We start from the raw sequence: 21,038 nt of genomic DNA, 5'->3' as shown, positions 1-21,038 counted from the left end.
TGCAATCTGCATCAGTCAACTCCAAGATGGTTTCATTCATTTAATTAGATATTAGTCCCGATCCTTTTGAAAGAAGCTCATTAATATTTGACTGGGAGTCTATTCCACATAGCAAATATACTTGCAGTAGACTCCTATGTATTGACTGCCATATTTTACTTACATAACAAGTTGCAGCACTTCAATAGTGATAAATTGTGTGCAGTGCTTTGAGAGGGTTTAATATTATAAACCTCCATGGAGGGACAGGGAAACACTTTACTGACCATGAGACTTGATTACATTTTTCATAGTGTGTTCTTTAATTTGGCAGTTGCAGTTTAAGTGACCTGTTGCTTTTTTACATTTACATTAATCTATGCCTGTCCCCATTTTAAAAACCTGGATTAACCCACCCACACTCTAGTGAGGTGACATTTAATTTTTTGATCCCAACTTCAGAACTTCACAATATTGTATCTTGCAGCCACTTGATTTTCTCTGAATCCACTCCATCAATAAAGAAAGAAAGACTTGCATTTATATAGCAATCTCAGGATGCCCCAATGCTCTTTACAGCCAATGAAACATTGAAACATAGAAAATAGGAGCAGGAGTAGGCCATTCGGCCCTTCGAGCCTGCTCCACCATTCAATATGATCATGGCTGATCCTCTATCTCAGTACCATATTCCCGCTCTCTTCCCATATCCCTTGATGCCATTTGTGTCTAGAAATCTATCTAGCTCCTTCTTAAATATATTCAGTGACTTGGTCTCCACAGCCTCCTGTGGTAGAGAGTTCCACAGGTTCACCACCCTCTGAGCGAAGAAGTTTCTCCTCATCTCAGTCCTAAATGTCCTACCCCGTATCCTGAGACTGTGACCCCTCATTCTGCACCCCCAGCCAGGGAAACATCCTCCCTGCATCCAGTCTGTCTAGCCCTGTCAGAATGTTATATGTTTCAATGAGATCCCGTCTCATTCTTCTAAACTCGAGTGAATACAGGCCGAGTCGACCCAATTTCCCCTCATACGACAGTCCTGCCATTCCAGGAATCAGTCTGGTGAACCTTTGCTGCATTCCCTCTATGGCAAGTATATCCTTTCTTAGGTAAGGAGACCAAAACTGCACACAATACTCCAGGTGTAGTTTCACCAAGGCCCTATATAACTGCAGTAGGACATTCTTGGTCCTGTACTCAAATCCTCTTGCAATGAAGGCCAACATACCGTTTGCCTTCCTAACTGCTTGCTGCACCTGCATGTTTGCTTTCATTGACTGGTGTACAAGGACATCCAGGTCCCTTTGTACATCAACATTTCCCAATCTATCACTATTTAAATAATACTCTGCCTTTCCGTTTTTCCTTCCGAAGTGGATAACTTCACATGAAGTACTTTTGAAGTATAGTCACTGTTGTAATGTAGGAAGCACGGCAGCCAATTTGTGCACAGCAAGGTCCCACAAAATGCAAGGTGATAATGACCAGATAATCTGTTTTAGTGATGTTCGTTGAGGGATAAATATTGGCCAGGACACCAGGGAGAACCCCCCTGCTCTTCTTCGAAATAGTGCCAAGGGAACTTTTACGTCCACCTGAGGGGGTAGATGTAGCCTCAGTTTAACGTCTCATCCGAAAGATGGCACCTCCGACAGTGCAGCACTCCCTCAGTGTTAGCCTTGATTTTGTGTTCAAGTCTCTGGATTGGGACTTGAACCCACAACCTTCTGAGTCAGAGGCGAGAGTGCTACCACTAACCTTTTTGGAAGGTAGATGAGTTACCAATATCAAACAGTTTAAATAATCTGTTTTGACTTGAAATCAAATGCCCTTGAGAAGAATCCCAATATTTGATCGACTGCATCGAAAGCAGCTTCACATTGATTGGATGCTTTCAGTGAACGATAGATAATCGTAAACAAAATCTTTACCTTCCATTACACCTTTGCCAGTTGAAACCCATCCATTGTTAGATGTTTGGTTTCAAGGTGCATACAAGATCGGCTTATACAAGTTTATGCAATAAAAGCAAAGCTTAACGGAAAACAAACAATGACTGTGTTTAATGCCTGTCAAGTGTACTTAAACAGAGAGATAAAATGTTATTGCTGCCATGCACTGCTCCTCATTGCGTGTTTACCTCACTACATTACGCTGGAAGATTAAATGATAAGTTTTGACAATTGTAAAGTACATATCACTAAATGCCATTGTCACAGCCCCATTGTGGAACTGTTGCTTGGTATCTGCTTCAATCAAGGTTATGAAGATTCAAAAGAAGGAGTTAATTGACTTTTGCCTGAAATATTTTGTTGCAAATGTGCCAAATGGCTACCTGTCATCAGAGAATTGACTTTTCTCATTATCCAGCATGTTCCTGACTGTCAGATCATTGTTCTGCAAGCATGTGGACTTAGAAATATTACCTCATAACATTCATATTTTAAAAAGTTTTATAATAGTATCAAATACACCTATTTGAGATAAAATGCAGAAAATGTTCAAAAAGAAGTACTAGGAACTATGGCAATGTTAATAGATCTGCTTGATTCTTTCTGAGAGAAATTAGTCCTTGAAATGAAACATGGAAGTCCAGCATACAGGCATTTGATGATTCACCTGGAATTACCCTCTCCGCTATTTTAACAGATGTAAGGAATCTTACAACACCAGGTTATAGTCCAACAGTTTTATTTGAAAATCACAAGCTTTCGGAGGCTTTCTCCTTCGTCAGGTGAGCGTCACCTGACGAAGGAGAAAGCCTCCGAAAGCTTGTGATTTTCAAATAAAACTGTTGGACTATAACCTGGTGTTGTAAGATTCCTTACATTTGTCCACCCCAGTCCATCACCGGCATCTCCACATCATGGCTATTTTAACAGAGATGTTAACCAGTTCAAAGTAAGTGCGTTAACATCTCTTCTAGAGTAGTGGAGAGAGCAAATTCAAACAAACACCTTAAGTGATTGAAGACTGGTATTCTATAGTGTAAATTCAATCCCTTAGTAATTTTAAGACCTTAGTGTTTGTGAAGTAGGGGATCACAGGTTGGAGTGGGTGAATAATTATAGTTGGACTCTGGGTGAATTGGGCTTTGGTGGGTCTGTGATGGAAGTCTCAAAGTGAATAATTTTTCTTATATCTTATTTTTTTATGTAGGATTTTCAAATAGACAGAGTAATGGATCATAAAGGATCGCCTGAGTGCATTGCACAGAGGAAAATCGGGCAGGAGCATGACATGCCTGTAACAGAGCCCATCTGATTTTTCTCTATGCACTGTAGCCAGTTGATCTTTCACACCCAAATGTAACAACAGGAAAATCTGCCCCCATGTGTTTTAAAATTGACTTCAGTTTGCTGTTTCTGAGATGTGAACGAGCAGATTTTCCTCTTCAGCGTTTGGGGGTAACAACAACAACTTGCATTTATATATTGCCTTTAACGTAATGAAACATCCCAAGTTGTTTCACAGGAGCGTAATCAGACAAAAATTTGACACCGAGCCAAAGGAGGAGACATTAGGACAGGTTACCATAAGCTTGTTCAAAGAGGTAGGTTTTAAGGAGCGTCTTAAAGAAGGGGAGAGAGGTGGAGAGGTTTAGGGATGGATAATTTGGGCAGAACGCAAAATGGAAAGTTCAGGTCGGGAGGGCCATACGTCCGTAGCATTGTCCATCTGATATTCCTGTCTCGCTCCAGCCAGGTGATGCTTTCCAATCAAGTGTCAAAGAGGACAATCGAGGTATTCAAAATGAATAATTAAATCATTAGGGTAGATAGAGAGAAACTATTTCCTTTGGTGGTAAAATCAAGGGGCGAAAATCTTAAAATTAGAGCTAGGCTATTTAGGAGCGAAATCAGGACGCACATTTTTACACAAAGGGTAGTGGAAATCTGGAACTCTCTCCCCCAAAAGGCTATGGATGCTGGGTCAATTCAAATCTTCAAAATTGAGATTGATAGATTTTTATTAGATAAATCAAGGGATATGGAACAAACGCAAAATGGAGTTGAGGTACAGATCAACCATGAACTAATTGAATGACAGAACAGGCTCAAGGGGTTGTCTTCATTACCTCCAGACTCGACTATACTAATGCTCTCCTGACCACTCTCCCATCTTCCACCCTTCATAAACTTGAGCTCATCCAACATTCTGCTGCCCATATCCGAACTTTCACCAAGTTATGTTCTCCCATCACCCTGTGCTCACTGACCTACATTGGTTCCGATTTAACAATGCTCCAAATTTAAAATTCTCGTCCTTGTGTCCAAATACCTCTTTGGCCTCGTCCCTCCCTATCTCTGTAACCTCCTCCAGCCCTACAACCCTCTGAGAACACTGCGATCCTCCAATTCTGGCCTCTTGTGCATCTCCGATTTCATTCACCTCACCATTGGCGGCCGTGCCTTCAGCTGTCTATGCCCCAAGCTCTGAAATTCCCTCCCTAAACCTCACCACCTCTCTACCTCTCTCTCCTCCTTTAAGATGCTCCTTAAAACCTACTTCTTTGACCAAGCTTGTCCTATTATCTCTTTATGTGGCTTGGTGTCAATTTTGTCTGATTACGCTTCTGTGAAGCGCCTTGGGACGTTTCATTACGTTAAAGGCGCTATATAAATGCAAGTTGTTGTTGTTCTCACAAGACACTGACTAGCTCCATGTGTGTTTTCAGAACTTTCTGTATTTACTTCATGACTTTTTTGCAAATTGAGAATAAGGGAGTGATTAAACAGAACAGTCAAGTCTGTCATTCGGACGTATGCTGAGCAGACTATAAAACCATTAACTATTATCAGTTAAAACATTTGTAGCCTTCAGGCAGTAAGTTTACAATGCTCTTAATTGAGAGCAGTTTACAGGCAGCCTGACTTCACAGACGATGGTTTGTTATACCCATAAGTGGTTTGAAGATGTTTGGTTTTTGGCATTAGAGTAAAACTCTGAAAATGACTTGAGTTTGGGATTATTAGCCAAGTATATAAAGCAGCATGGTTTCAATTTCAAATATGCTGCTTATGTCACAGACATTGTATGCCACCTTTAACTGATATTGCAGATCTTTCTGTGTATTATTCTCAAAACTACAACATCAGTACATGATTTTTGGAGTCTCCCTTTAAAGTTAACAGACCATTTGGAGCTCAGATTGTTTGACTTTAAGCAAAAGGTCCAGCTAAACTACATTCCAGGAGGCCTCTCAATCACTTGCCATCACCGTAGCTAGGAGATCCAATCAGTGAATGGCTCGCAAATGTGTGAGAGGAACTGGCGCAGGAATGAAGAATTTAAAAGCAAAATGGTGTGGGGGCGAATTTTCTCGGGTCTTCTCCCACTTCGCCACCATTGCTTTGGCAGAAGTTTTGGCGGAAGCCCCAGTTTAGGCGCATGTTTTAGCCGTGATTCAGTGATAGCACTATCACCTGAGTCAGAAGGTTGTGGGTTCAAGTCCCAGTCCAAAGACTTGAGCACATAATCTAGGCTGACACACCAGTGCAGTACTGAGGGCGTGCAGCATTGTCAGATATGCCGCCTTTCGGATGAGACGTTAGATGGATCCCATGACATGATTTCAAAGAAGCAGGGAGTTCTCCCTGGTGCCCTGGCCAATATTTATCCCTCAACCAACATCACTAAAACAGATTATCTGGGCATTATCACATTGCTGTTTGTGGGAGCTTGCTGTGCGCAAATTGGCTGCCACGTTTCCTACATTACATCAGTGACTACACTTCAAAAGCACTTCATTGGCTGTAAAGCGCTTTGGGACATCCTGAGGTTGTGAACGCGCTATATAAATGCGAGTCTTTCTTTTCTTTCTTTAAATGGGATTTCTGCCAAACTTAGGTTGAAGTAAATGGCAGTAATTTGCCTTAGTGTTGCCTGTTAATTGTGAAGCATGCAGAAACTTCCATTGCAATCAGACCTTTGGGCACAATGGAGTCAGAACTGGGAGAACAACAGGGGGAAGAAGAAAATTTGGGAACGAGGGCTAAAAAAAATAATGGCCACTGAAATTATGCTGTTCAATACTAATCAGAAATTTCGCACTCTGATACTTTAACGAAGCTATTAATCCATTTTAAAAAAAAATCTTAATATATCTAGTGAAATAACAGAAAGAGGAACTTCAACTGAACGCAATAAGTGCTAATATCCCATATCGTAAATTCAGGGCCAGAGTGATTTAATCTCAGCTGGTCAGCTGATGTATCTGCGTGGAGTTCAGATCAGCTGACCAACCATATTTTTATCTCCAGCCCAAGTTTCGGATTTCCAAATCTTCTCATTCACTGGCCTCCCAACTCCTAATCAAAATGGGAGTTTCTCGGTACCTCACTATCGACTAACAGACTTGTCACCTTTCAGTCCTCACTGGGTTGTCCATTTTCCCCACCCTGTTTCATTCGCCATCAGCTTACAATGCAACAAGTGAGCTTTTTCTGTTATTTTTAGATCAAAAGAGTTCCACATGTGTCCTATGTATTCCTCATCTTATTGTATATGAATTGCAGTTGAATAGCCTTAAAGGCCCTATTACAGTAATGAATCACGCCTCTATCATTTCAAAAGGGACTATAGATGTCCGTTGGTTAGAGGAGCAACCAGGTATAAAGAGTAGGGGCACGGACAGGACACCTATGGTTTAAGGTAAGAGTTATTACAAAGTGGATAACACATCTTGATGGCACAGCTCACCTATAGATGGTAACAATTCAATTCACTTTAATTGGCTGTCCACATCACTTCAATGATCTGGAAACATGAAGAATCTTTCCGAAAAAGGCCTGTGCATTGAAATTTCATTCCCTCAAGTGGGTTATTCACTTTTGAAATATTCACTTAAATGGGCACCACCAAGATATCTCCGAAAACAACAGAGTCCTCAAAAAGGAAACTCAAGTGAGTACATCATTGCCTATTGTCATCTAAGCAGTTTGCCCAAGGAATTGAATAGTAGCCGTTAATCCAAAGGTGATTTCTCCCATATAAACATTTGGGAGTGCCAGAGATATTGGTAAAGAGCTGAATATCAAACAGTTGAGAGATAACCTAGTCTCAACTCCCAGGATCTTTTTCAAATTGCCTGTGGCAGACAACTGCTCCCCTGAACCTTGAAGAAAAGTCCTTATCTGGATGATTGGATAGTGAGGCTGAAATAGGGAAGAGTCAAGGCAGCTGTCCTCCTGATGGATTATCTGCTATAGCTGGAAAAGCTCCAGTGGGAACTTTCCCAGCACGTTAGCTGTATGGAAGCTGGGGCTTAGACAATTCCAGGCCAGATGTCTATCAAATTATAGAATCATAGAATCATAGGAAGGTTACAGCATGGAAGGAGGCCATTCGGCCCATCGAGTCTGCACCGGCTCTATGCAAGAGCAATCCAGCTAGTCCCACTCCCCCGCCCTTTCCCAGTAGTCCTGCAAATCTTTTCCTTTCAAGTACTTATCCAGTTCCCTTTTGAAGGCCATGATTGAATCTGCCTCCATCACCCCCTTGGGCAGTGTATTCCAGATCCTAACCACTCGCTGCGTAAAAAGTTTTTCCTCATATTCTTTTGCCAATCACCTAAAATCTATGTCCTCTGGTCCTTGACCCTTCTGCCAATGTGAACAGTTTCTCTCTATCTACTCTGTCTAGACCCTTGATGATTTTGAATGCCTCTATCAAATCTCCTCGCAACAGTCTCTGTTCCAAGGAGAACAACCCCAGATTCTCCAGTCTATCCACGTAACTAAAGTCCCTCATCCCTGGAATGGATTTTGCATTCACAGACATCTCATCTCCATACTTTTGCGGACAGTCGGGGCTAATATCTCGACTGTTGCTTAATCCAGGGGCTTTCCTCGCATGATATGCTTCTCACACAGCTGAAATCTGTGAAATTTCTCTTCAAGTTGATGTATTTTCTGAATTGTGAGTAGAGTAGGGCCCCATTATTGTCATTATTCCGTGAATAAGGACAGTGGAAGTCACACTACAGTTTAGGGCACATCTTTTAACTAATGGGCTGCAACTCTGGGTCAAGTCAGTTGGGTCAGATGGAGTGGGTCACAAGATAAGTGGGAGTTACCAAGGGTCATGATTAATCACCAATTTAATAATCCATTGAGCTCCTGTCATTATGACAATAATTGTGGTTCCACTATAGATGGAATGCTTATTCAATAGTTACATAAAGCTGGAATTTAATACTTTTTGAGACATCAGTAACATGTGAGCAATGATATAATTAGGTTCATTGGGGCTTTTAGTGCTTATGCCTGAAGCTAAAGCCGAGTACAGTCTAATGAGAGCCATGAATAGGATAGTGATCCCCATTGCCATGTCAGGGCCAACTTTAACTCATCCCGCCTGACAGAAACCGGGCGGTAAAAGTCCTATAATAGTGGTGCTGCACTTGCCTGCCCTGTCCCCACTTAAATTCCACCCGCCACCATGTTTCCAGGGATCTTCTGCTGCGTAGCCCAGGCGGGAGCCTCATTATTGTATGCAAATCGGTGTCTCATGGCATACGCAGGACACCGATACAATTTTGTGGACAACTGAGCAGAGCATGTGCCGTGCTTTTTTTTTATTCGTTCACGGGATGTGGGCGTCGCTGGCGAGGCCAGCATTTATTGCCCATCCCTAATTGCCCTCGAGAAGGTGGTGGTGAGCCGCCTTCTTGAACCGCTGCAGTCCGTGTGGTGACGGTTCTCCCACAGTGCTGTTAGGAAGGGAGTTCCAGGATTTTGACCCAGCGACGATGAAGGAACGGCGATATATTTCCAAGTCGGGATGGTGTGTGACTTGGAGGGGAACGTGCAGGTGGTGTTGTTCCCATGTGCCTGCTGCTCTTGTCCTTCTAGGTGGTAGAGGTCGCGGGTTTGGGAGGTGCTGTCGGAGAAGCCTTGGCGAGTTGCTGCAGTGCATCCTGTGGATAGTGCACACTGCAGCCACGGTGCGCCGGTGGTGAAGGGAGTGAATGTTCAGGGTGGTGGATGGGGTGCCAATCAAGCGGGCTGCTTTATCTTGGATGGTGTCGAGCTTCTTGAGTGTTGTTGGAGCTGCACTCATCCAGGCAAGTGGGGAGTATTCCATCACACTCCTGACTTGTGCCTTGTAGATGGTGGAAAGGCTTTGGGGAGTCAGGAGGTGAGTCACTCGCCGCAGAATACCCAGCTTCTGACCTGCTCTCGTAGCCACAGTATTTATGTGGCTGGTCCAGTTAAGTTTCTGGTCAATGGTGACCCCCAGGATGTTGATGGTGGGGGATTCGGCGATGGTAATGCCGTTGAATGTCAAGGGGAGGTGGTTAGACTCTCTCTTGTTGGAGATGGTCATTGCCTGGCACTTATCTGGCGCGAATGTTACTTGCCACTTATGAGCCCAAGCCTGGATGTTGTCCAGGTCTTGCTGCATGCGGGCTCGGACTGCTTCATTATTTGAGGGGTTGCGAATGGAACTGAACACTGTGCAGTCATCAGCGAACATCCCCATTTCTGACCTTATGATGGAGGGAAGGTCATTGATGAAGCAGCTGAAGATGGTTGGGCCTGGGACACTGCCCTGAGGAACTCCTGCAGCAATGTCCTGGGGCTGAGACGATTGGCCTCCAACAACCACTACCATCTTCCTTTGTGCTAGGTATGACTCCAGCCACTGGATGTACTTCGCCCGGATGTACCAGGTGGTGAAACAGAATAGGCAAATGCAGAATTATTTTTGTGGGGCCAAGAGGCATTCTGAGGCCTAGACAGGCACAGTGTTCTTTGGGTGCGCTGAGCCTGTCCAGGGCCTCAACTCAGCACCGCCAGGAAAGTTGGCCCCTAAATGTTTTTCGTTATGTAATGTACACTCACAGCATCCTGGAAAACAGCCAAACCGAAAAAAAACAGCCTGTTAAATGGAAAAGGCTTGTCTTTTGGTACCAATGACCATTCAATTGTTTGGAGGATAATTGGAAACTCTATTCTCTTCAGATTTATTGGGTAACTTGTCAATGGACCATGTGACAGCTTTAACTTACCACCTTCCCTTGGTAAGGAACTCTGAGGGAGAACATCTGATGGTCACCAGGGTTATGAGGAAAGGCCTTTCTGTAAACCCATTATAAGTAGCAAATGCTGATATCTTGTTATTTGCAAGTTCCGGCTGACTCATTTGCACCTGTTATTTTGTATGATCTGAAGACCCTCACTTGGAAAGTTCTGTCATTTCTTTCTCAAACCCAAAGGCACTGAGCTTCATCCCTTGACAACTGACCTACCCTTTTACAGTTGGACTCCCTAAAGCTCCATCTGATGGAGGGTTAAAGGGTATGGAGAGTGAGCAGGAGAGTGGGATTAGTCTAGGTGGCTAATGTGGAGAAAAACATCAAAGATTTGATGAACCAAAAGGCCTGTTTCTGTGCTGTGGCATTCTATGAATGTCTCAGCTTCATTTATATCAGGAATTTGTAGCTCATAAGACTTGCCCACAACTGCATACTTCCTCTTTGGAAAAATAGTATTATTTTCTTGTCGGTTTTAGAAGGAACCAAGCTTCAAACCATCCATCCTCAGCTTCATCAAGACCACCTACTTCCACCAGTATTACCTGCCTTCAGCAAATCTCACCCCAACATCTCACAGACATCTTTGTTACCTCCAGTCAAAATCTTTCTTAGTCAGTTTCCTATTTCCACATTGCATATACTGCAACAAATCCAGAATTTTCCCCACCCTCATCCTAACCCGCACAAAGTTCCATGCACCTATCACCGCTGTCTTCGTCAACCTCCATTGGTCTTCCATTGTTCTAATGCATTGAATTCAAAGTTCTTGTCCTCATCCACAAGCCCCTCCATGGCCTCACTATTCCCTCTCTTTGCAACTTCCACCAGCCCAATGTGTCTTCTGTTCTTCCAACAATGGCCTCTTTTGCATCTCTCCCTCCCTCCTCTCCATCTTTTATCACAGTGCTTTAAGCTATCATGGCCCCACATTCTGGAATGCTCGCTCTGCCTTGCTACCTCTCTATGCCCTTTCAAAAAGGCTCCTCAAAACCTACCTTTCATGACCACATATTTGGTTACTTCCTCTAACTCTTTTCCATTCCATCTCTGAAGTGCCTTGCAGCATTTTATGACATTAAATGAGTTATTTAAATGTAAATTATGGTGTAAGGTCTTGGCTTTCCATATAGACAGAACCAAGCGTACTCAACAGTTTGGGGATTTGTTTAATTTGTTGACAAGCAATCGGCCAACCCATTGCCAAGCAATATATGGCTCAATGAATAGTAAAACCTGTCTCTGTGTTAACTTTAGCTGTTCAGGAGCCAACTAGCAAGATAAAAGCTCATTTTACTCTGGCTATGAGCCCACATGCAAAGGGTTTGGCTTAAGTCTTATCTGTTGGCAGCTGTAGCCTGTTTTCACTGCCTTAATGTGACTATTCAAACAGACTCCTAGCCGACCTAAAAATTGAGACATGGTTTCCTCCCTTTGTTGCAGTCCAGTTAGAAGCGAATGTTGAATGAATGAGAATCTTAAGTTACCCATTCTCACTATAGTTTTACTCATCCTATGAATGTAATTCAACCACCATATACAAAGCTTTCTTCCTCCTACCTCTTAATTCTGCCTCTCTCTGACTAGGAATTTTGAATTTGTTTTGCTATATTTGCTGCCACCTACTGAGGTACAATCATAGAATAAGATCTTATATACAGAAATGTTGGCACAGGAAGGCTATTCAGCCTTATTTGCTTGCACTTTACTTAGGCCCCTCTCATGGTTTCAAAACAGTTCCATTTGCCTTCCTTCTCCCCAAACTGATCCCATTTTCCTGCTTTCTCTCTGAACTGATCCCATTTTCCTGTTTCTCCTTTACCCTTTTATACTCTTTATTTAATTAATTATCCTCTTCTTTTCTGAATGCAGTAATTAATTTAGTATTGATCACTCTTTGTGATAAAGCATTCCACATTACAGTGGCTTTTTGCATGAAGAAGTTTCTTCTAATTTCTCCTTTTATAAATCTGGTGCTTATCTTGAGATCATGGCCTATTGTTTTTGACTTACCTCATATGGAAATCATCTATCTACATTTATCTTGTCTATCCCATGTCATCAAGTGCCCCTTGTGTGAGGACGGCCCGCATTTGTATCACTCCTTCATGTTCTCAACACCAATTCAACCTAGTTAGCTAAAGGCAGTTCAGCCCTCCTGTGCACTTTTATTGTTATTCACAAAGCCACCACACCACCATATCACAGACCTCTGTCTCTCCTTCCTTAAGGCACGCTCCTGATCGGAAACATTGGGTTATATAACCCCCTTGCTTGTTCAAACAGGGACATCTGTGATGACATATTGGGAGCCTAGTTGGCTGCCACCATCCACTCCCCATGGTTCTAGCGCCCTAAAATAACAGGAGTACATGTACACTTCATCACACCCGTTTATCATTTTGGACAAATGTACCAAATCCCCCTATTCAATCTTCTTTGGTTCAAGAGATTACAGTCCTAGTTCCTTTCCTCATAATGAAGATCCCTCATCCCTGTGTCATCCTGGTAAATGTGTCGCATCTCCTCCAGACATGCAAATGGGGATTTGGGTGTCCGTGCACACAAATCACTAAAAGCTAATAGACAGGTACAAAAAGCAATCAAAAAGGTTAATGGAATGTTGGCCTTTATCTCAGGAGGGCTGGAATATAAAGGGGAGGATGTTATGCTTCAGTTGTATAGAGCCTTGGTCAGATGCCACCTGGAGTACTGCGTTCAGTTCTAGCCATCGCATCTCAAAAAGGATACATTGGCCTTGGATGGAGTACAGCATAGGTTCACCAGAATGATACCAGGGCTAAAGGAGTTAAATTATGAGGATAGTTTGCATAAACCTGGCTTCTATCCGCTTGAGGATTGAGGATTGAGGGGTGATCTAATCAACGTGTTTAACATGATAAAAGAATTCAATAGGTTCGATAAAGAGAAATAATTTCTTCTGGTGGAGAAATCCAGAACATAATCTTAAAATTAGGACCAGGCCATTCAGGAGTAAAATCAGGAAGCACTTCTTTTTACAGTGGGTAGTAGAAATCTGGAACTCTCTACTCTAAAAGGCTATGGATGCTAAGCCAATTGAAATTTTCAAGACTGAGATCGATAGATTTTTGTCAGGTAAAAGTATCAAGGGATATACAGCAAAGGTGGGTAAATGGGGTTGAGGTACAGATCAGTCATGAGCTAATTGAATGGCAGAACACACTCGAGAGGCTGAATGGCTTGCTCCTGTTCCAATGTTCCCAGGACTTATATCCATCCTACAGTGAAGAACCTAAAACTGCATACAGTATTCCAGATGTGGACTAGCTATTGTTTCCTGCAGAGTTATCATGACTTCCTTGTATTTGTATTTAATCCCTCTCAGCATAAACCCGAAAATTAAATCAGCCTTCCTAATGTTTTTTTTTTAACTTGTCCACATATTTTTAAGTTATCTAATCTGCTTTGCTTTTCCCTTTGCTTTTCCCTTTGCTTTTCCACTGCCTTGAGAAAATTACCATTTGAGGGATATTTCCTTTCTTTATTTTTGTTCCCAAAATTTATTAGCTCTATTTGTCTGTATTAAACTGCATCTGCCAACTATCTGTGCATTTTCCTGGCCTATTTATGAACATGTGTAGTCTCCTGCATTCTTCCTGACAGTTTGCTACTTCTTCCAGTTTGGGGACAATTAAAGGGAAGTGACAGAACAAGGTGTCAAAAGTTCTGTAAGTCTTTGGAAAGGATCTTAATCCATTAACAGCTTTTGCCAAGGGAGAATGGACTGAGAAGTGACTGGCAAAATTAAGTGAAAAGAAATCCAATGCGGGCATGAATCTGCAGGCACGTGATGGTGCAAGTGACCCCTGTTTGATGAGCCCTGAAGTAGAGGTGGTGCGGCATGAGATGGTTTCAGTGAGGGCCGTCCTTTTTGCCACTCCATGGCACCATCCCACAGGTCTGCAATGCAGCACGTCTGCAAGGAGACTGAAACAGATTGGAGGTTGCAGCAGGTTGGTACTGTCATCAGCCGTGCCAGCCTTAAGCTCCATGGTAAAACGCAGGGGTCCTGGCAGCAGAAAGCGGCTGTGCAACTGGCGTTCTACTGACCTGGACCATGTGAAAACAGTTCCTTGTGATCATCACTGGGTAAATTCAACAGTGTCTACCGATATGATTGGTCAAATGTAAGGAATCTTACAACACCAGGTTATAGTCCAACAATTTTATTCCACAGTGACTTTAAAATAAAATTGTTGGACTATAACCTGGTGTTGTAAGATTCCATACATTTGTCCACCCCAGTCCATCACCGGCATCTCCACAGTGATTTTAAAATAAAACTGTTGGACTATAACCTGGTGTTGTAAGATTCCTTACATTTGTCCACCCCAGTCCATCACCGGCATCTCCACATCATGGATATGATTGGTGGCATCTTGGCGGGTGTGGCCGATTAGAAGATGCTAGTTGTCGATTACCATGGCATGGCGTCTTTCACACAGTGTCACTGAGAGCATGGCACAGTGTGACTGGGATGTTTCCAAGGGAGCATCCAACATTCTAGTTAATCAGGCATTCATATGCTTTAGTGGTGCCATTTTGTCTGCTGCCCCAGCTTCCTTTGGAAATACAAGCCTCCCTCCGCACTAATCGTCTGCTAAAGTGAAGTATCTGCACCTCTGTCAATGTGGGTAGCAGTAGGTGGGCACAGAACACCTTTCGTGCACTTTGATCTGCCTAGCATCTCTCCTTTACTCCTCCTTCTTCAAAACACTTCAGTTAGAGGCATTGACATTGGGAAACTCATTTGTGGATCAAAGCAAATGGAACAATCAGCAGAATTAATGTACTTGACATGCCCTTTAAATCAACTATTGCTCACGGTTAGCGACCTTGGACAGCCATTTTTAATCTTATTTGGAACCAATATCCTGCATGCTCGAACATTTGGGAAATAGCATCTCCAAATTAATTTTTTTTTAAGTGCAATATATCAAATTTATTCTCAGTAATAATACATACAGACGTACAGAGACGCTGGGAAAGACCTGTTTTTCCTTTTCACTATCTCCCCTCAGGGAGGTGCACCGTTCCCAGAGACACTGCAATACTGGGTCGATGCGTGGAGTGGACGGAGCAAGCCCCTGTTCCATCTCCCTGTTCCAAAAATCAATTTAATATATGGTCCCCAGATAGGGGACATATCAGATATTAAACTGATAAGAACAGATTTTTTTTCCAAAAACTATACTTTATTCATAAAATTTGCAACAATACATACAATACAGTTGTCATATCACATTCCAAACATACACAATACAGATTATACAATTTGCAGGTTACATCAAGTACAGTTTAATGAACACATTGTACATAATTACAGTTCATGACACTCTAGGGTACCTCATTGCATTACATTCAATACAGATTATTGGTTACAGATCCATTACAGGTACATTACAGATTCATTACAGGTACATTACATCAATTTGAATTTTACATTCTGCCCGAAGGGGGTTTTTCCCTGATTGCAGCCCCTCGGTATACAATGGCGGGAAGGTTCTAAACAGTTGCCTTTCCCCACAGAGCCTTTGCGGCGGCCGCATCCAGTTTCAATGCGTCCCTGAGCACGTAGTCCTGGACCTTGGAATGTGCCAGCCTGCAACACTCGGTCGAGGGCAGCTCCTTGCACTGGAAGACCAGCAAGTTTCGAGCAGACCAACGGGCGTCTTTCACCGAGTTGATGGTCTTCCAGCAGCAGTTGATGTCTGTCTCGGTGTGTATCCCCGGGAACAGCCCGTAGAGCACAGAGTCCTGTATTACGGAACTGCTCGGGACGAACCTGGACAGATACCACTGCATCTCCCTCTAGACCTTCTTTGCAAAGGCACATTCCAGAAGGAGATGGGTGACGGTCTCGTCTCCATTGCAGCCTCCTCGGGGATAGCACGCGGTGGCACTGAGACTCCGGGAGTGCATGAAGGATCTGACAGGAAGGGCCCTTCTCACCACCAGCCAATCTAGGTCTTGGTGCTTGTTTGAAAGCTCTGGCGATGAGGCGTTCTGCCAAATGACATTGACAGTCTGCTCGGGAAACCAACCGACAGGATCCACAATCTCCTTTTCCCGCAGGGTCTCGAGGACGTAACGTGCGGACCACATGCTGATAGCCTTGTGGTCCGAATTAATATTTAAATGAAATTCCTGTTTGTTTGAGGCAGGTACTTCCACAACTAACGCTCTCCCCCAACCCAACCTCCCATCACACACAGGAAATTACAAGTGACACAAGTGACCAGACATCTGGTATGATTACATTTTCCATACGGGAAAATTATAGCATGAATTTAGCAGACCTGATTGGAAAATTCAGGCTGTCAGTTTTAATCTGAGGAATGTTAGATTTCCCACTGATTTCATTATATATTATTTAAACATTATCCACTACTTCATGTAAATAAATGAAACATAATTTGCAGGGCTATGGGCAAAGAGCAGGGAGTGGAATTTGATGGATTGCTCTTTCAAAGAGCTGGCACAGATACGATGGGCCGAATGGCCTCCTTCGGTGCTGCATGATTCTACGAAATTGTGAAATTGGGGGAAATCACAGGACACGGTCCCTTAAGACAACTGATCTCCACAGTTGCCACATGAATTGTTTTATCACCTGATGCTTTGATGCATCTAAGGCATTATCGTGGACTCACGAGTGTCAAGTATGTCTAAGCAATCTTACCAGAAAGCAAATCCTGATGTTAGCTAGCATAATGCAGCGTCTAGAAGAGAGGGCAGCATTCTTACCTTGTGTCCTCAATTTTGATGAGGTTACACGGTTCAGCAGTGCAAAAGCACTGCCACTCTCGAGAAATGGCCATAGTGATTTACTGCTGACAGTGAACACCGCTGCTCATAAAATTCTCCTTGACCTTACCTCATAAATGTTAGTCTGTTCCATTGATAAAGGTTACTTTTTTGATTTCATTAGTCTACAAAACTGTTTCCGTTGCCTGGTATATTTACCCGAGGGCTTACTTTGACAGCTCAATGGCCACATAAATATATATTTTTTCCCCCAGGTGTTAATGCGCATTACTTCTGCTGGAGAGATTCCCTTGTATTCTTATCACATTGAAATAAATATTTCAGGTATCGTAGCACTTTCCAGCGATGGTGGCGTGGGATGTTCCCACCTGCTCATGGTGATCGCGTCTTAAAATCCCTAATAATATATTATTTTCTTTCTTCATTCAAATAGTTGATGGGCTCCAGATTAAACCCCACTGTTCAAAATCCTTAATCCAGCTTATTATCAAAGTTACGATGTTCCCTTCCTCGTGTGAAATGTTGCGACTTAAACATGATAGTAAAAAGAGCATGAATGATCGAACTGATAAGTCTATTTAGAGCAGGGTTATGAAAAATATTGGGCAGCAAAACTTAAAGCACACATTCAGGGTTTGAAAAGTGTGAACATTACCAGTAATTTCTGCGGAGGTTCTCCCCTCTCTGCTCCCTGACTGTGGCCTTCCAGCTCAGCGCTTCCTGCCCAACAGCCAGACAACCTCTCAATATGCCTGGAGAACAAGAACATTCAAATGAGGTCCTGCCGTTAAATTCAGCATGACCTCCATGATCCCCGCACTTCCGGGTTTCCCGGCAGCTACAACTTCCCCCCGCCGCCTCCCCGTAAATATCGGGGTCATTATCTCATTTGAAATGAATGGGTTAGCACCACATGTTGCGGTATCAGTAGGGAAATGAAAATATTCCAGTAGTGCAGGAAGACATGGGGGGGTAATTTTCAACTTCAGTGGGGGTGGAAAATTGACGGTTTCGGATCGGCCGCCCATTATACACCCCGACAATTTTCCTTTCCATTGAAGGGGATATAACGGGCAGTCGATCCAATATCACTAGTATTCTACCCCCTCCGACATTGAAAGTTACCCCCACGTTTTTTAGAGATTGATACTATTACTACTGTTTCCGTATGGCAAGAGAGGAGATTAGCGACGTTCAAATTGGTGAGCCGGTGGGTAGCTTCAGATGTGGTTCGTCAACTGGCAACATCTCAGACTTACTCGGTGTAAGTCTGAGGTGTTGCCGCTGACAATCGAAGTGGGCACTGATTTACAATTCATAGTTTGCGACTGATGTCCGCCAGCGGTGCAAGAAGTGACCGCACCTGCCATGCCACATTCTGAAACGGTTCAACGCGGCCCATTGTTTTCAGGCTAGGATGAAGCCTGGAATTTCGCTTATGGGGTTGCCAATCGGGTGTTCGTTTAGAACATTGGCATTGACCCAGAACTCTTTCCAGTGTGCCTCGGGATTGAACGAGGACGTTTTAAGAGCATGAGACCAATCCCAAAAAGGCTTGCAAGATTTCAGGTGTGTCTTTGGAAATTTCTGGAGATCCTCATAAATTGGTAAGTTTAGGTTGTCCATGGTCCACGAGCTGTATGTCTTTCTCTCCAGGTTTTAGGTGGGGTATATGTGCCGCAGTGTCAATCATTGAATGGCCAATGCTGCAGTATTTTGTTGAGGCAGTGTAGAGGGAATTTATCCTGCATGTTGCATCTGACATGGGAGTGCTTGATGCCTGATAATAGATGCAAAAAGTGAAAAAAAATATTTTCTTCCTCAGCAATAACATCCTTAACCTGAGCACAATATTCATTAAAAATTAAAAGCACGTTACGCAAATTGTTTAACTTTATTGGTGATTCAGTATTTAGCAATCGCATAAATTGTTATTGGATATATGTCCTGTTATTTATGTCTCTGTAGAGGTAAGTCAAATGGAGCATTACTGATAAGACCTATGATACTTGGTTATCAATCAATCTAATCAGGGCTCCGTTGCTGAATCCATCTGAACTGTGCATGCTACATAATCAATCGCACTGTACCTGTTCAATAAAGCAAATATTCAAAAGCCTAAGAAATGGATTAAGTCCTTGTGCTCTGTATTAATAGTGATGTTTAATCACTAAGATAATTCCATAAAAGCACTGGCTGCTAATTGGCCATTAAATTATAAGTATTTATGATCTGAAAAGTATACAGTTTCTTGAATTTCAGTCAAAGCGTCTTCAGCTGCTTCATCAATGATCTTCGCTCTGTCATGAGATCAGAAATGGCGCTGCTCATACAGTCATACGAACAATGAACAACAGGAAAAAACCCTCTGGTCCATCTAGCCTGTCCCACATGATTTGTGAAACCTTGTGCATCACATTCTCTACACTCCTTACCCCACCCGAAACCATGTGATTTCCTGGGAGAGAGTGAAAAGCCAGATAAAAAACCCAGGCTAATTTGGGAAGAAAAATCTGGGAAGTCCCTCTCCAACCCCCTTAGGCAATCGAACCGAGTCCAGGATGATTCACTGATGATTCCACTGTGTTCATCTTCACTCACAACTCCTCACATTTTATTTTGCCTTTAACATAGAAAATTGTCACAAGTCACTTCACGGAAGTGTGAGGAAAAGATGGCGCCAAGCCAAAGAAGGAAAGATTCGAAGAGGTGACCAAAAGCTCATCGAAGTGGTGGGGGAATAAGGAGCGTCTTAAAGGAGGAGATCGAATTGAAGAGGCAGAGGAGTTTAGGGAGGGAATTCCAGCAAATGGGAATAGTTGCAAGGCATGGCTGCAAATGATGGGACACAGGGCCTGAGTCAGACCAATGGATTGTTCAGGAGTTTGGGGGGTGGGTGGGGACTGTTGTAGGGCTGGAGGAGGTGACGGAGATAGGGAGGGAATTTAATTAGAATTTTCTATAGAACTGAAAAGATGGCATTATTCAATCAAACATCACAAAGTAGTAAGTATTAATACCCCCTGTAAGATTTGCTCGGTTCTATTTTATAGCAGTGTGTGTGTTTGCCAAGCTGAACGTTACTTCTGATTTTGTAGCCCTGCCAGTAGAAATTCAGATGGTAATGTGAATGGAGCGCAGATGTCATTAGGAAATGTGGTTAATGAGAATCTACAGCTTCTAGGCAGGAAACAAAATTACATTTTTGTCCTCTTTTCTTGCCAATTTTCTCCCTCCTCTATTGAAGGAGCTGATTTTTGCTGCTCTATGGTTCTGCCATCTGCCAGCAGTTCCTTTTCACCTCGTCCAAACAGGCTGCTTGGTTAAGGAGGGAATCACAGCTGAGGTTGGCCCTGTGCGTTCGTGTGAACTTTCCAGTGGTGGGGTGGTGGGGGAGGGGAGGTGTTGGAGGGGGGGGGGGTCTCTTTGTAACATTGAGATATGGCTACATTGGTTGATCGTTTTGATTTTTTAATTTGCCCCACCTCCCACACTCATACATATAACTTCCTCAGCCATGGAACAAGGAGGCCAATTGTAGCTCCCCCACTGCTACCCTGCTAAGATGAGCAAATGCCACACAGACCAGGGATCAAACCTAGAATCTCTCTAGGTGTTAGTAATACATTCATGGAGTCAGTAATACATAGGAACAGGAGTAGACCGTTCAGCCCCTCGAGCCTATTCCGCCAATCAATTAGATCATGGCTGATCTGTACCTCAAATCCATTTACCCGCCTTTGCTCTATATCCCTTGATTGATAAAAATCTATCAATTTCAATCTTGAAAGTTTCAATTGTCCCAGCATCCACAGCCTTTTGGGGGCGGCAAGATCCAGATTTCGACTATCCTTTGTGTGAAGAAGTGCTTCCTGATTTCACTCCTGAATGATCTAGCTCTAATTTTAAGATTATCCCCTCTTGTTCTGGATTCCCCCACCAGAGGAAATAGTTTCTCTGTATCTACCCTGTGTTGTGTCCACCTGAGGAACTGTCATGGGCGCCCAAAATCATCTTTCTTAAGGGTAAAGGGAAAGTTAGTATGCAGGTACAGCAAGTGATTAGGAAGGCAAATGGAATGTTGTCATTTATTGCAAGGGGAATGGAATATAAACGTAGAGATGTTTTGCTAAAGTTGTACAGGGCATTGGTGAGACCACATCTAGAATACTGTGTGCAGTTTTGGTCTCCTTATTTTAGAAAGGTT

At 43.0% G+C, this 21,038-nt stretch overlaps 1 pseudogene; it reads right to left on the bottom strand.

The window, feature by feature from the left end:
• Positions 1–15,083: 15,083 nt before the first annotated feature.
• LOC137321313 (U2 spliceosomal RNA) lies at positions 15,084–15,255 on the bottom strand (annotated as a pseudogene).
• Between the last annotated feature and the right edge of the window lie 5,783 nt (positions 15,256–21,038).

The sequence above is a fragment of the Heptranchias perlo genome, chromosome 4 (assembly GCF_035084215.1).
Source record: "Heptranchias perlo isolate sHepPer1 chromosome 4, sHepPer1.hap1, whole genome shotgun sequence".
Taxonomy (NCBI): domain Eukaryota; kingdom Metazoa; phylum Chordata; class Chondrichthyes; order Hexanchiformes; family Hexanchidae; genus Heptranchias; species Heptranchias perlo.
The sequence above is the reverse complement of the archived record's forward strand: the minus strand, read 5'-3'. Positions and strand labels throughout refer to the sequence as shown.